This window comes from Triticum urartu, chromosome 7A (assembly GCF_056163025.1).
Source record: "Triticum urartu cultivar PI428250 chromosome 7A, HENAU_Tu73, whole genome shotgun sequence".
NCBI classification, from domain to species: Eukaryota; Viridiplantae; Streptophyta; class Magnoliopsida; order Poales; family Poaceae; genus Triticum; species Triticum urartu.
Window position 1 is genome coordinate 467,230,528 of NC_141879.1, and position 14,063 is coordinate 467,244,590.

Sequence of the window (14,063 nt, forward strand, 5' to 3'; positions counted from 1 at the left end):
GATTTGGTGCCCCTCGGAGCCGATCGAAGATGGCGGTTCTCTACGTTTCTTTTCGGTGGATTTGAGTCATAGGAGAGTCATACTATTAAGAGGGGGTCCACTTCGGAAAGGTTAGGACGGAATCAACGTACACATCTGTTCCTTTGCACCACCTTTCCTTCGCTTCGATGGAGTGATGACCCACAAGTATATGGGATCAATTGTAGCTCTTTTCGATAATTAAGTGTGTCGAACCCAACGAGGAGCAGAAGGAAATGACAAGTGGTTTTCAGCAAGGTAATGTCTGCAAGTGCTGAAATTGTAAGTAGCAGAGTAGTTTGATAGCAAGATAATTTGTAACAAGCAAGTAACAATAGTAGTCACAAAAGTGCAGCAAGGTAGCCCAATCCTTTTGAGGCAAAGGACGGGCCAAAACGGACTCTTGTGATAAGCAAAGCATTCCTAAGGGTACACGGGAATTTCATCTAGTCACTTTCACCATGTTGGTACGATTTGTGTTCACTACTTTGATAAATTGATATGTGAGTGGACCGGTGCTTAGGTGTTGTTCTTACTTGAACAAACCTCCTACTTATTATTAACCCTCCCGCAAGCATCCGCAACTACGAGAAAAGTATTAAGAATAAATTCTAACCATAGCATTAAACTTTTGGATCCAATCGTCCCTTACAGAATAGCGCATAAACTAGGGTTTAAGCTTCTGTCACTCTCGCAACCCATCATCTAATTGCTACTCCACAATGCATTCCCTTATTCCCAAATATGGTGAAGTGTCATGTAGTCGACGTTCACTGACACCACTAAGGGAATCACAACATACATACTATCAAAATATCAAACACACATATCAGGTTCACATGATTACTTGCAACATGATTTCTCCCGTGACCTCAAGAACAAAAGTAACTACTCACAAATGATAATCATGCTCAAGATCAGAGGGGTATTAAATAGCATATTGGATCTGAACATATAATCTTCCACCAAATAAACCATATAGTAATCAACTACAAGAGGTAATCAACACTACTAATCACCCACAAGCACTAATCTATAGTTCCGGTAACAAGATTGAACACAAGAGATGAACTAGGGTTTGAGATGAGATGGTGATGTTGAATATGTTGATAGAGATTGCCCTCCGCAAGATGGGAGAGTTGTTCGTGATGATGATGACGATGCTTTCCCCCTGCGGGAGGGAAGTTCCCTCGGCGGAATCACTCCACCGGAGGGCAAAAGTGCTCATGCCCAAGTTCCACCTCGAGACGGTGGCGCTCCGTCCCGAAAGTCCTCTTCTTATTTTTTCTATGTCAAAATGACCTATATGCCAGAAGATGGGCACCGGAGGTGGGCCTGGGTGAGCACAACCCACCAGGGCGCACCTGGGCTCCCTTGCGCGCCCAGGTGGGTTGTGCCCACCTGGTGGGCCCCTCTGGTACTTATTTGCTCCAATATTCATCATATATTCCATAAAAATTCTCCATGAAGTTTTAGCCTATTTGGACTTCTACAGAATAGGTAGCCTGACATAGCTTTTCCAGGTCCAGATTTCTAGCAGCCGGAATTCTCCCTCTTTGTGTGTACCTTGCAAATTATGAGAGAGAAGGCATTAGAATTACTCCAAAAAGCATTATTATGCATAAAAACATCATAAATAACAGTAGGAAAACACGATGCAAAATGGACGTATCAACTCCCTCAAGCTTAGACCTCGCTTGTCCTCAAGCGAAAACCGGAATCAAAAAACATGTCCACATGCTTAGAGAGAGAGGTGTCCATAAAACAAAATACGGACATAGAAGAATCATGTTAATTATTACAACAACAAACAAAATAAGTGACAATTCATCACACTATTGAAGTATATAGCAAAGACTCTATTAGAAACCAACAAACTATGTTCTCAGTCAACTTTACAACTACAATTCATCATCTTTTTAGGAAGGGTCTCGTATCGGAGCCTTTAGGCAAGTCCACATACTCAACCATCATACAGTCTTCTATGATTGCTAACACTCACCGCATATACATGAGCAAAATGTTTCAACCGGACACATAGAAATATAGGGGCTTATAGTTTCGCCTCCCAATGTATTCACCTTAAGGGTGATGTAAACAATAATAACTCATGTTACCCATATTCAACTGGACAAATGTGCCTAGATCTTTCCTCACCACATGATGCTTGCCAAAGGAGAAAATAAAAAGGAATAGAGAGAAAACTTTGACTCTTTGCATAAAAGGAAATACATAAAACTAATAGATAGGCCCTTCGCAGAGGGAAGTACAGGTTGCCATGCGCTTATTTGTTTGTATGCTCAACCCCTTAGTGCAAAAGAACATCACGTTGTATTGCCCCTTGTGATGGCAACCTTCACTATGCAGTCTGTCGCTTTTATTCTTCACCATCACAAGTTCGTACAACGCTCAATTTTCTCTTACACTAAATGATCTCACATTTTTAGAAGCAATCTGTATTGCCTTATTGCACCGATGACAACTTACTTGAGGGATCTTGCTCAATCCCTGGGTAGGTATGGTGGACTCTTGAAAATAAGATTTGGGTTGGAGGGTTTTTGGATGCAGAAGTAGTATCTCTACTTAGTGCGGAATTTTTGGCTAGAAATGATAGGGGGCAAGCACCACATGTTAAAGGATCTATGACAATATGACTTCTGTGTGAATATGAACAAACATAAATCATTAAGTTGTCTTCCTTGTCCAATGTCAACAATTTTGGCATATAATATTTTGATGGGGGCTCACAATCACAAAAGATTTCTAGGATAGTATATTTATATGTGAATCTTCTCTTCCCTTATTAATTCTTTCATGAGTTGCATCATTGACCAATTCTATGCTTGTCAATCTCTAATAAAATTTCCTACTTATACTTTTCCTTATGTGGTGTCATCACCTACCATAAGATTAGCATATGATCTTTTACATTTATTTTCCTTTCTTCTTATTTATTTTCTTGCTTTTATTGCAACTTGAAAGTAAAGAAAGGAAAAACTCAAACTGAACTTTATCATATATATCGCACACGATTACAAGGATAGATCACTAAGAAAACTCTCGAAAAGAAAGGATCGAACTAAACTTCTATTCATCTAAAGCAAAAGATCAAACTAAAATAAGTAAAGGCAAAAGATAGCAGGGTTGATACGATATCGGGGCACCTCCCCGAAGCTTGGTGGAAGCCAAGGGGAGTGCCCATACCCGATACTCAATTTTCTTTTGGTGATGAAGAAGAAGGTGGCGATGAAGTGATCCTGTCCTTAAGGATCAAGAGATTCTCTAATCGACGGATGACGCCCCGGAGGTGGATGATGTGCTCTTGATGCAGAATATTTTCATGGGTGAGATACTTATTTTGCACACGAACCGTTTTAATCATGTGAAAGACTTCAATCTCAGTAGGAGTAAGAAGAGCATAGTAAGGTTTAAGGATATCTTCTTCTTCCTCCTCGGCTGGCAGTGCTTGCTCGAACACCGGGGGTTGATCTACGGTAGCCTCCTTGCTCTCATCTCCCTTGACGGCTTCTACGGGCTCTTCTCTCTTCAGCTTGATCTTCATCAACCAAGCATCCTCTTCTCCGTTGTTGGAGGAGGAAGAAGACATGATGCTTGGCTTAACAGATCTGACCTAAAATAGCAAGAAAAGAGAACAGAAGATTTCTTCGCGATACGGTGGTAAATAGGTTTGGGGGGTATATAAAGATTTTTTTACTTGGGAAACAAGCAAACTGTAGAAAAACGGAGTCCGGAAGGTACCCCAGGTGGGCACAACCGCGCGCCCAGGTGTCTTGTGCCCACCAGGGTATGCTTCCTGGAGGTTACTTATTTTCCTAATTTTCTAAATATTCCAAAACTGACAAAAAAAATTGCGGATTTTTTGGAGTCCGTTTACTTACCGTATCACGTACCTCCTTATTTTCACGAGTCTTGAGTGTTCCAGAAGGACTCTTTTATGTGTTCTTCCGGTGTCAAAGTTTGGGTAATATTACTTTCAACATTAATGTGCGTACCTGAGGTATAATGTTTTATTCGTTGCCCGTTAACAACCTTTGGGTTAGTACCTTCGGCATTATTTATTTTGATGGCTCCAGACCAATAAACCTCCTCGATAACATAGGTTCCTTCCCATTTTGAGAGGAGTTTTCCTGCAAAGAATTTGAAATGAAAGTTGTACAAAAGAACATATTCTCCAACTTACTCATGCTTTTGAATTATTTTATCATGCCATCTTTTAACTTTTTCTTTAAATAACCTGGCATTTTCATAAGGGAAAACTTTGTTTTTTCCACTCTAGTTTTTGCCAACTTTGCTTATGCCACTCTAGAATTTGACATTTCACTTTTGCCACTCTTAGCTTTTGACAATATATCACTTTTACCATTCCGTGGCAAAAGCAAAAAATTTAGAGTGGCAATTGTCGTACATGTCAAAAGCTAAGAGTGGCAAAAGTGAAATGAAAAATTATCGATTTTGCCACGGAATGGCATTTGTTATTATTGTCAAAAGCTAAGAGTGGCAAAAGTGAGATGTCAAATTCTAGAGTGGCATAAGCAAAGTTGGCAAAAACTAGAATGGCAAAAACAAAGTTTTCCCTTTTCATAAGCTTGGGTTCGCCATTCATCTAATGAGCTAATACCAAGTAACCTCTTTTCACCGACAAGTTTGAAATCATAGTTGAGTCCTTTGATTGCCCAATATGCTTTATGTTCTAACTTAAGAGGCAAATGACAAGCTTTTCCATAAACCATTTTATAAGGAGACATACCCATAGGATTTTTATATGGTGTTCTATAAGCCCAAAGTGCATCATCTAATTTCTTAGACCAATTCTTCTAGGACCTATTGACAGTCTTTTGCTAAGTTCAACTTGACCACTACACTGAGGATGATAAGGTGATGCAATTCTATGGTTAACATCATACTTGGCAAGCATTTTACGGAAAGCACCATGAATAAAGTGTGAACCACCATCAGTCATTAAATATCTAGGGACTCCAAACCTTGGGAAAATAACTTCCTTAAGCATTTTAATAGAGGTGTTGTGATCAACACTACTGGTTGGAATAGCTTCTACCCATTTAGTAACATAATCAACATCAACCAAAATATGTGTATACCCATTAGAGGAAGGAAAAGGTCCCATGTAATCAAATCCCCAAGCATCAAATGGTTCAACAGTAAGTGAATAATTCATAGGCATTTCTTGACACTTACCGATATTACCTATTATTTGACATTCATCACAAGATAAGATGAACTTATGGGCATCCTTGAAGAGAGTAGGCCAATAAAATCCAGATTGCAATACCTTGTGAGCAGTTCTATCTCTAGCATGATGTCCTCCATATGCTTCGAAGTGACATTTCCGTAGGATTTCTCCCTGTTCATGCTCAGGTACACAACGTCTAATAATACCATCTACTCCTTCTTTATAAAGATGTGGGTCATCCCAAAAGTAATGTCTTAAATCATAGAATTGTTTTTCTTTTGTTTCTATGTGAAACTAGGTGGTAAATATTTAGCAACAATGTAATTAGCATAGTCAGCATACCAAGGAGTATTATGAGCAACATTTATTGCAGCTGACTGCTCATCAGGAAAACTATCATCAATAGGTAGAGGGTCATCAAGCACATTTTCAAGCCTAGACAAGTTATCAGCTATGGGGTTCTCAGCTCCTTTTTCTATCAGTGATATGTAAATCAAATTCTTGTAGCAAGAGAACCCATTGAATAAGTCTAGGGTTTGAAGGAAATATGCCCTAGAGGCAATAATAAGTTATTATTTATTTCCTTATATCATGATAAATGTTTATTATTACTGTTAGAATTGTATTAACCGGAAACATAATACTTGTGTGAATACATAGACAAACTAAACGTCACTAGTATGCCTCTACTTGACTAGCTCGTTAATCGAAGATGGTTATGTTTCCTAACCATAGACATGTGTTGTCATTTGATTAACGGGATCACATCATTAGGAGAATGATGTGATTGACATGACCCATTCCATTAGCTTAGCACCCGATCGTTTAGTATGTTCCTATTGCTTTCTTCATGACTTATACATGTTCCTGTGACTATGAGATTATGCAACTCCCGTTTGCCGGAGGAAAACTTTGTGTGCTACCAAACGTCACAATGTAACTGGGTGATTATAAAGGTGCTCTACAGGTGTCTCCAAAGGTACATGTTGGGTTGGCATATTTTGAGATTAGGATTTGTCACTCCGATTGTCGGAGAGGTATCTCTGGGCCCTCTTGGTAATGCACATCACTTAAGCCTTGCAAGCAATGCAACTAATGAGTTAGTTGCAAGATGGTGTATTACGGAACGAGTAAAGAGACTTGCCGGTAACGACATTGAACTAGGTATTGAGATACCGACGATCGAATCTCGGGCAAGTAACATACCAATGACAAAGGGAACAACGTATGTTGTTATGCGGTCTGACCGATAAAGATCTTCGTAGAATATGTAGGAGCCAATATGAGCATCCAGGTTCCGCTATTGGTTATTGACCGGAGACGTGTCTCGGTCATGTCTACATTGTTCTCGAACCCGTAGGGTCCGCACGCTTAACGTTACGATGACAATTTCATTATAAGTTTATATATTTTGATGTACCGAAGGTTGTTCGGAGTCCCGGATGAGATCACGGACATGACGAGGAGTCTCGAAGTGGTAGAGACATAAAGATCAATATATTGGACGGCTATATTCGGACACCGGAAGTGTTTCGGGTGATTTCGGAGAAAACCGGAGTGCCGGAAGGGTTACCGGAACCCCCCGGGGAAGTATTGGGCCTTAGTGGGCCTGAGGGGAGAGAGAGGGCAGCAGCCCAGGAGGTGGCGCGCCCCCTCCCATGGGGATTCCGAATTGGACTAGGGGAAGGGGGCACGGCCCCTCTTTCCCTCTCCCTCTCCCTCTCTTTCCTTCCCCCTTCTCTCTTCCTAGTTGGACAAGGAAAGGGGAGTCCTACTCCTACTAGAAGGAGGACTCCCCCCTCCTTGGCGCGCCCCAAGGGCCAGCCGACCTGCCCCCTTGCTCCTTTATATACGGGGGCAGGGGGGCACCTCTAGACACACAAGTTGATCTTCGTGATCGTTCTCTTAGCCGTGTGCGGTGCCCCCCTCCACCATAATCCTCGATAATATTGTAGCGGTGCTTAGGCAAAGCCCTACGACGGTAGAACATCAAGATCGTCACCACGCCATCGTGCTGACGGAACTCTTCCCCGACACTTTGCTGGATCGGAGTCCGGGGATTGTCATCGAGCTGAACGTGTGCTAGAACTCGGAGGTGCCGTAGTTTTGGTTCTTGATCGGTCGGGCCGTGAAGACGTACGACTACATCAACCGCGTTGTCATAACGCTTCCGCTTTCGGTCTACGAGGGTACGTGGACAACACTCTCCCCTCTCGTTGCTATGCATCACCATGATCTTGCGTGTGCGTAGGAAAAATTTTGAAGTTACTACGTTCCCCAACAGTGGCATCCGAGCCTAGGTTTTATGCATTGATGTTGTGCACAAGTAGAACACAAGTGAGTTGTGCGCGATATAAGTCATACTGCTTACCAGCATGTCATACTTTGGTTCGGTGGTATTGTTGGATGAAGCGGCCCGGACCGACATTACGCGTATGCTTACGCGAGACTGGTTCTACCGACGTGCTTTGCACATAGGTGGCTGGCGGGTGTCAGTTTCTCCAACTTTAGTTGAACCGAGTGTGGCTACGCCCGGTCCTTGCGAAGGTTAAAACAGCACCAACTTGACAAACTATCGTTGTGGTTTTGATGCGTAGGTAAGAACGGTTCTTGCTAAGTCCGTAGCAGCCACGTAAAACTTGCAACAACAAAGTAGAGGACGTCTAACTTGTTTTTGCAGGGCATGTTGTGATGTGATATGGTCAAGACATGACGCTAAATTTTATTGTATGAGATGATCATGTTTTGTAACCGAGTTATCGGCAACTGGCAGGAGCCATATGGTTGTCGCTTTTTTGTATGCAATGCAATTGCGCTGTAATGCTTTACTTTATCACTAAGCGGTAGCGATAGTCGTGGAAGCATAAGATTGGTGAGACGACAACGATGCTACGATGGATATCAAGGTGTCGCGCCGGTGATGATGGTGATCATGATGATGCTTCGGAGATGGAGATCACAAGCACAAGATGATGATGGCCATATCATATCACTTATATTGATTGCATGTGATGTTTATCTTTTATGCATCTTATCTTGCTTTGATTAACGGTAGCATTATAACATGATCTCTCACTAAATTTCAAGATAAAAGTGTTCTCCCTGAGTATGCACCGTTGCCAAAGTTTGTTGTGCCCAAACACCACGTGATGATCAGGTGTGATAAGCTCTACGTCCATCTACAACGGGTGCAAGCCACTTTTGCACACGCAGAATACTCAGGTTAAACTTGACGAGCCTAGCATATGCAGATATGGCCTCGGAACACTGAGACCGAAAGGTCAAGCGTGAATCATATAGTAGATATGATCAACATAGTGATGTTCACCATTGAAAACAACTCCATTTCACGTGATGATCGGTTATGGTTTAGTTGATTTGGATCACGTGATCACTTAGAAGATTAGAGGGATGTCTTTCTAAGTGGGAGTTCTTAAGTAATATGATTAATTGAACTTAAATTTATCATGAACTTAGTACCTGATAGTATCTTGGTTGTTTATGTTTAATTGTAGATAGATGGCCCATGCTGTTGTTCCGTTGAATTTTAATGCGTTCCTTGAGAAAGCAAAGTTGAAAGATGATGGTAGCAATTACACGGACTGGGTCCGTAACTTGAGGATTATCCTCATTGCTGCACAGAAGAATTACGTCCTGGAAGCACCGCTGGGTGCCAGGCCTGCTGCTGATGCAACTGACGACGTTAAGAACGTCTGGCAGAGCAAAGCTGATGACTACTCGATAGTTTAATGTGCCATACTTTACGGTTTAGAACCGGGACTTCAACGACGTTTTGAACACCATGGAGCATATGAGATGTTCCAGGAATTGAAGTTAATATTTCAAGCAAATGCACGAATTGAGAGATATGAAGTCTCCGATAAATTCTATAGCTACAAGATGGAGGAGAACGGTTCTGTCAGTGAGCATATACTCAAAATGTCTGGGTATAATAGTCACTTGATTCAACTGGGAGTTAATCTTCCGGATGATTGCGTCATTGACAGAATTCTCCAATCACTTCCACCTAGCTACAAGAGCTTCGTGATGAACTATAATATGCAAGGGATGGTTAAAACAATTCCCGAGCTCTTCGCAATGCTAAAAGCTGCGGAGGTAGAAATCAAGAAGGAGCATCAAGTGTTGATGGTCAACAAGACCACTAGTTTCAAGAAAAAGGGCAAGGGGAAGAAGAAGGGGAACTTCAAGAATAACAGCAAGCAAGTTGCTGCTCAGGAGAAGAAACCCAAGTCTGGACCTAAGCCTGAAACTGAGTGCTTCTACTGCAAGCAGACTAGTCACTGGAAGCAGAACTGCCCCAAGTATTTGGCGGATAAGAAGGATGGCAAGGTGAACAAAGGTATATGTGATATACATGTTATTGATGTGTACCTTACTAGAGCTCGCAGTAGCACCTGGGTATTTGATATTGGTTCTGTTGCTAATATTTGCAACTCGAAACAGGTACTACGGATTAAGAGAACATTGGCGAAGGACGAGGTGACGATGCGCATGAGAAATTGGTTCCAAAGTCGATGTGATCGCAGTCGGCACGCTACCTCTACATCTACCATTGGGATTAGTATTATACCTAAATAATTGTTATTTGGTGCCAGCGTTAAGCGTGAACATTATATTTGGATCTTGTTTGATGCGAGACGTTTATTCATTTAAATCAGAGAATAATGGTTGTTCTATTTATATGAGTAATATCTTTTATGGCCATGCACCCTTGAAGAGTGGTTTATTTTTGATGAATCTCGATAGTAGTGATACACATATTCATAATGTTAAAGCCAAAAGATGCAGAGTTGATAATGATAGTGCAACTTATTTGTGGCACTGCCGTTTAGGTCATATCGGTGTAAAGCGCATGAAGAAACTCCATACTGATGGACTTTTGGAACCACTTGATTATGAATCACTTGGTACTTGCGAACCGTGCCTCATGGGCAAGATGACTAAAATGCCGTTCTCCGGTACTATGGAGAGAGCAACAGATTTGTTGGAAATCATACATACAGATGTATGTGGTCTAATGAATGTTGAAGCTCGTGGCGTATATCGTTATTTTCTCACCTTCACAGATGATTTAAGCAGATATGGGTATATCTACTTAATGAAAGATAAGTCTGAAACATTTGAAAAGTTCAAAGAATTTCACAGTGAAGCTGAAAATCATCGTAACAAGAAAATAAAGTTTCTACGATCTGATCGTGGAGGAGAATATTTGAGTTACGAGTTTGGTCTACATTTGAAACAATGCGGAATAGTTTCACAACTCACGCCACCCGGAACACCACAGCGTAATGGTGTGTTCGAACGTCGTAATCGTACTTTACTTGATATGGTACGATCTATGATGTCTCTTACAGATTTACTGCTACCGTTTTGGAGTTATGCTTTAGAGACGGCCGCATTCACGTTAAATAGGGCACCATCAAAATCCGTTGAGACGACACCTTATGTACTGTGGTTTGGCAAGAAACCAAAGTTGTCATTTCTAAAAGTTTGGGGCTGCGATGCTTATGTGAAAAAACTTCAACCTGATAAGCTCGAACCCAAATCGGAGAAATGTGTCTTCATAGGATACCCAAAGGAGACAGTTCGGTACACCTTCTATCACAGATCCAAAGCCAAGACATTTGTTGCTAAGAATGGATCCTTTCTAGAGAAGGAGTTTCTCTTGAAAGAAGTGAGTGGGAGGAAAGTAGAACTTGATGAGGTAACTGTACCTGCTCCCTTATTGGACAGTAGTACGTCACAGAAACCAATTTCTGTGACACCTGCACCAATTAGTGAGGAAGCTAATGATGATGATCATGAAACTTCAGAACAAGTTACTACTGAACCTCATAAATCAACCAGAGTAAGATCCGCACCAGAGTGGTACGGTAATCCTGTTCTGGAAGTCATGCTACTAGATCATGATGAACCTACGAACTATGAAGAAGCGATGGTGAGCCCAGATTCCGCAAAATGGCTTGAAGCCATGAAATCTGAGATGGGATCCATGTATGAGAACAAAGTGTGGACTTTGGTTGACTTGCCCAATGATCGGCAAGAAATTGAGAATAAATGGATCTTCAAGAAGAAGACTGACGTTGACGGTAATGTTACTATATACAAAGCTCGACTTGTCGCAAATGGTTTTCGACAAGTTCAAGGGATTGACTACGATGAGACCTTCTCACCCGTAGCGATGCTTAAGTCTGTCCGAATCATGTTAACAATTGCCGCATTTTATGATTACGAAATTTGGCAGATGGATGTCAAAACTGCATTCCTGAATGGATTTCTGGAAGAAGAGTTGTATATGATGCAGCCGGAACGTTTTGTCGATCCAAAGGGAGCTAACAAAGTGTGCAAGCTCCAGCGATCCATTTATGGACTGGTGCAAGCCTCTCGGAGTTGGAATAAACGCTTTGATAGTGTGATCAAAGCATTTGGTTTTGTACAGACTTTTGGAGAAGCCTGTATTTACAAGAAAGTGAGTGGGAGCTCTATAGCATTTCTGATATTATATGTGGATGTCATATTGCTAATCGGAAATGATATAGAATTTCTGGAGAGCATAAAGGGATACTTGAATAAGAGTTTTTCAATGAAAGACCTCGGTGAAGCTCCTTACATATTGGGCATTAAGATCTATAGAGATAGATCAAGACGCTTAATTGGACTTTCACAAAGCACATACCTTGACAAAGTTTTGAAGAAGTTCAAAATGGATCAAGCAAAGAAAGGATTCTTGCCTGTGTTACAAGGTGTGAAGTTGAGTAAGACTCAATGCCCGACCACTGCAGAAGATAGAGAGAAAATGAAAGATGTTCCCTATGCTTCAGCCATAGGCTCTATCATGTATGCAATGTTGTGTACCAGACCTGATGTGTGTCTTGCTATAAGTCTAGCAGGGAGGTACCAAAGTAATCCAGGAGTGGATCACTGGACAGCGGTCAAGAACATCCTGAAATACCTGAAAAGGACTAAGGATATGTTTCTCGTATATGGAGGTGACAAAGAGCTCATTGTAAATGGTTACGTTGATGCAAGCTTTGACACTGATCCGGACGATTCTAAATCGCAAACCGGATACATATTTACATTAAACGGTGGAGCTGTCAGTTGGTGCAGTTCTAAACAAAGCGTTGTGGTGGGATTTACATGTGAAGCGGGGTACATAGTTGCTTTGGAAGCAGCAAACGAAGGAGTCTGGATGAAGGAGTTCATATCCGATCTAGATGTCATACCTAGTGCATCGGGTCCAATGAAAATCTTTTGTGACAATAATGGTGCAATTGCCTTGGCAAAGGAATCCAGATTTCACAAGAGAACCAAGCACATCAAGAGACGCTTCAATTCCATCTGGGATCTAGTCCAGGTGGGAGACATAGAGATTTGCAAGATACATACGGATCTGAATGTAGCAGACCCGTTGACTAAGCCTCTTGCACGAGCAAAACATGATCAGCACCAAGGCTCCATTGGTGTTAGAATCATTACTGTGTAATCTAGATTATTGACTCTAGTGCAAGTGGGAGACTGAAGGAAATATGCCCTAGAGGCAATAATAAAGTTATTATTTATTTCCTTATATCATGATAAATGTTTATTATTCATGCTAGAATTGTATTAACCGGAAACACAATACTTGTGTGAATACATAGACAAACTAAATGTCACTAGTATGCCTCTACTTGACTAGCTCGTTAATCGAAGATGGTTATGTTTCCTAACCATAGACATGTGTAGTCACTTGATTAATGGGATCACATCATTAGGAGAATGATGTGATTGACATGACCCATTCCATTAGCTTAGCACCCGATCGTTTAGTATGTTGCTATTGCTTTCTTCATGACTTATACATGTTCCTGTGACTATGAGATTATGCAACTCCCGTTTGCCGGAGGAACACTTTGTGTGCTACCAAACGTCACAACGTAACTGGGTGATTATAAAGGTGCTCTATAGGTGTCTCCAAAGGTACATGTTGGGTTGGCGTATTTCGAGATTAGGATTTGTCACTCCGATTGTCGGAGACGTATCTCTGGGCCCTCTCGGTAATGCACATCACTTAAGCCTTGCAAGAAATGCAACTAATGAGTTAGTTGCGAGATGATGTATTACGGAATGAGTAAAGAGACTTGCCGGTAACGAGATTGAACTAGGTATTGAGATACCGACGATCGAATCTCGGGCAAGTAACATACCGATGGAAAAGGAAACAACGTATGTTGTTATGCGGTCTGACCGATAAAGATCTTCGTAGAATATGTAGGAGCCAATATGAGCATCCAGGTTCCGCTATTGGTTATTGACTGGAGACGTGTCTTAGTCATGTCTACATTGTTCTCGAACCCGTAGGGTCCGCATGCTTAACGTTACGATGACAGTTTCATTATAAGTTTATATATTTTGATGTACCAAAGGTTGTTCGGAGTCCCGGATGTGATCACGGACATGACGAGGAGTCTCGAAATGGTCGAGACATAAAGATCGATATATTGGACGGCTAAATTCGGACACCGGAAGTGTTTCGGGTGATTTCGGAGAAAACAGGAGTGCCGGAAGGGTTACCAGAACCCCCCGGGGAAGTATTGGGCCTTAGTGGGCCTGAGGGGAGAGAGAGGGCAGCAGCCCAGGAGGTGGCACACCCCCTCCCATGAGGAGTCCGAATTGGACTAGGGGAGGGGGCGCGGCCCCTCTTTCCCTCTCCCTCTCCCTCTCTTTCCTTCCCCCTTCTCTCTTCCTAGTTGGACTAGGAAAGGGGAGTCCTACTCCTACTAGGAGGAGGACTCCCCCCTCCTTGGCATGCCCCAAGGGCCAGCCAGCC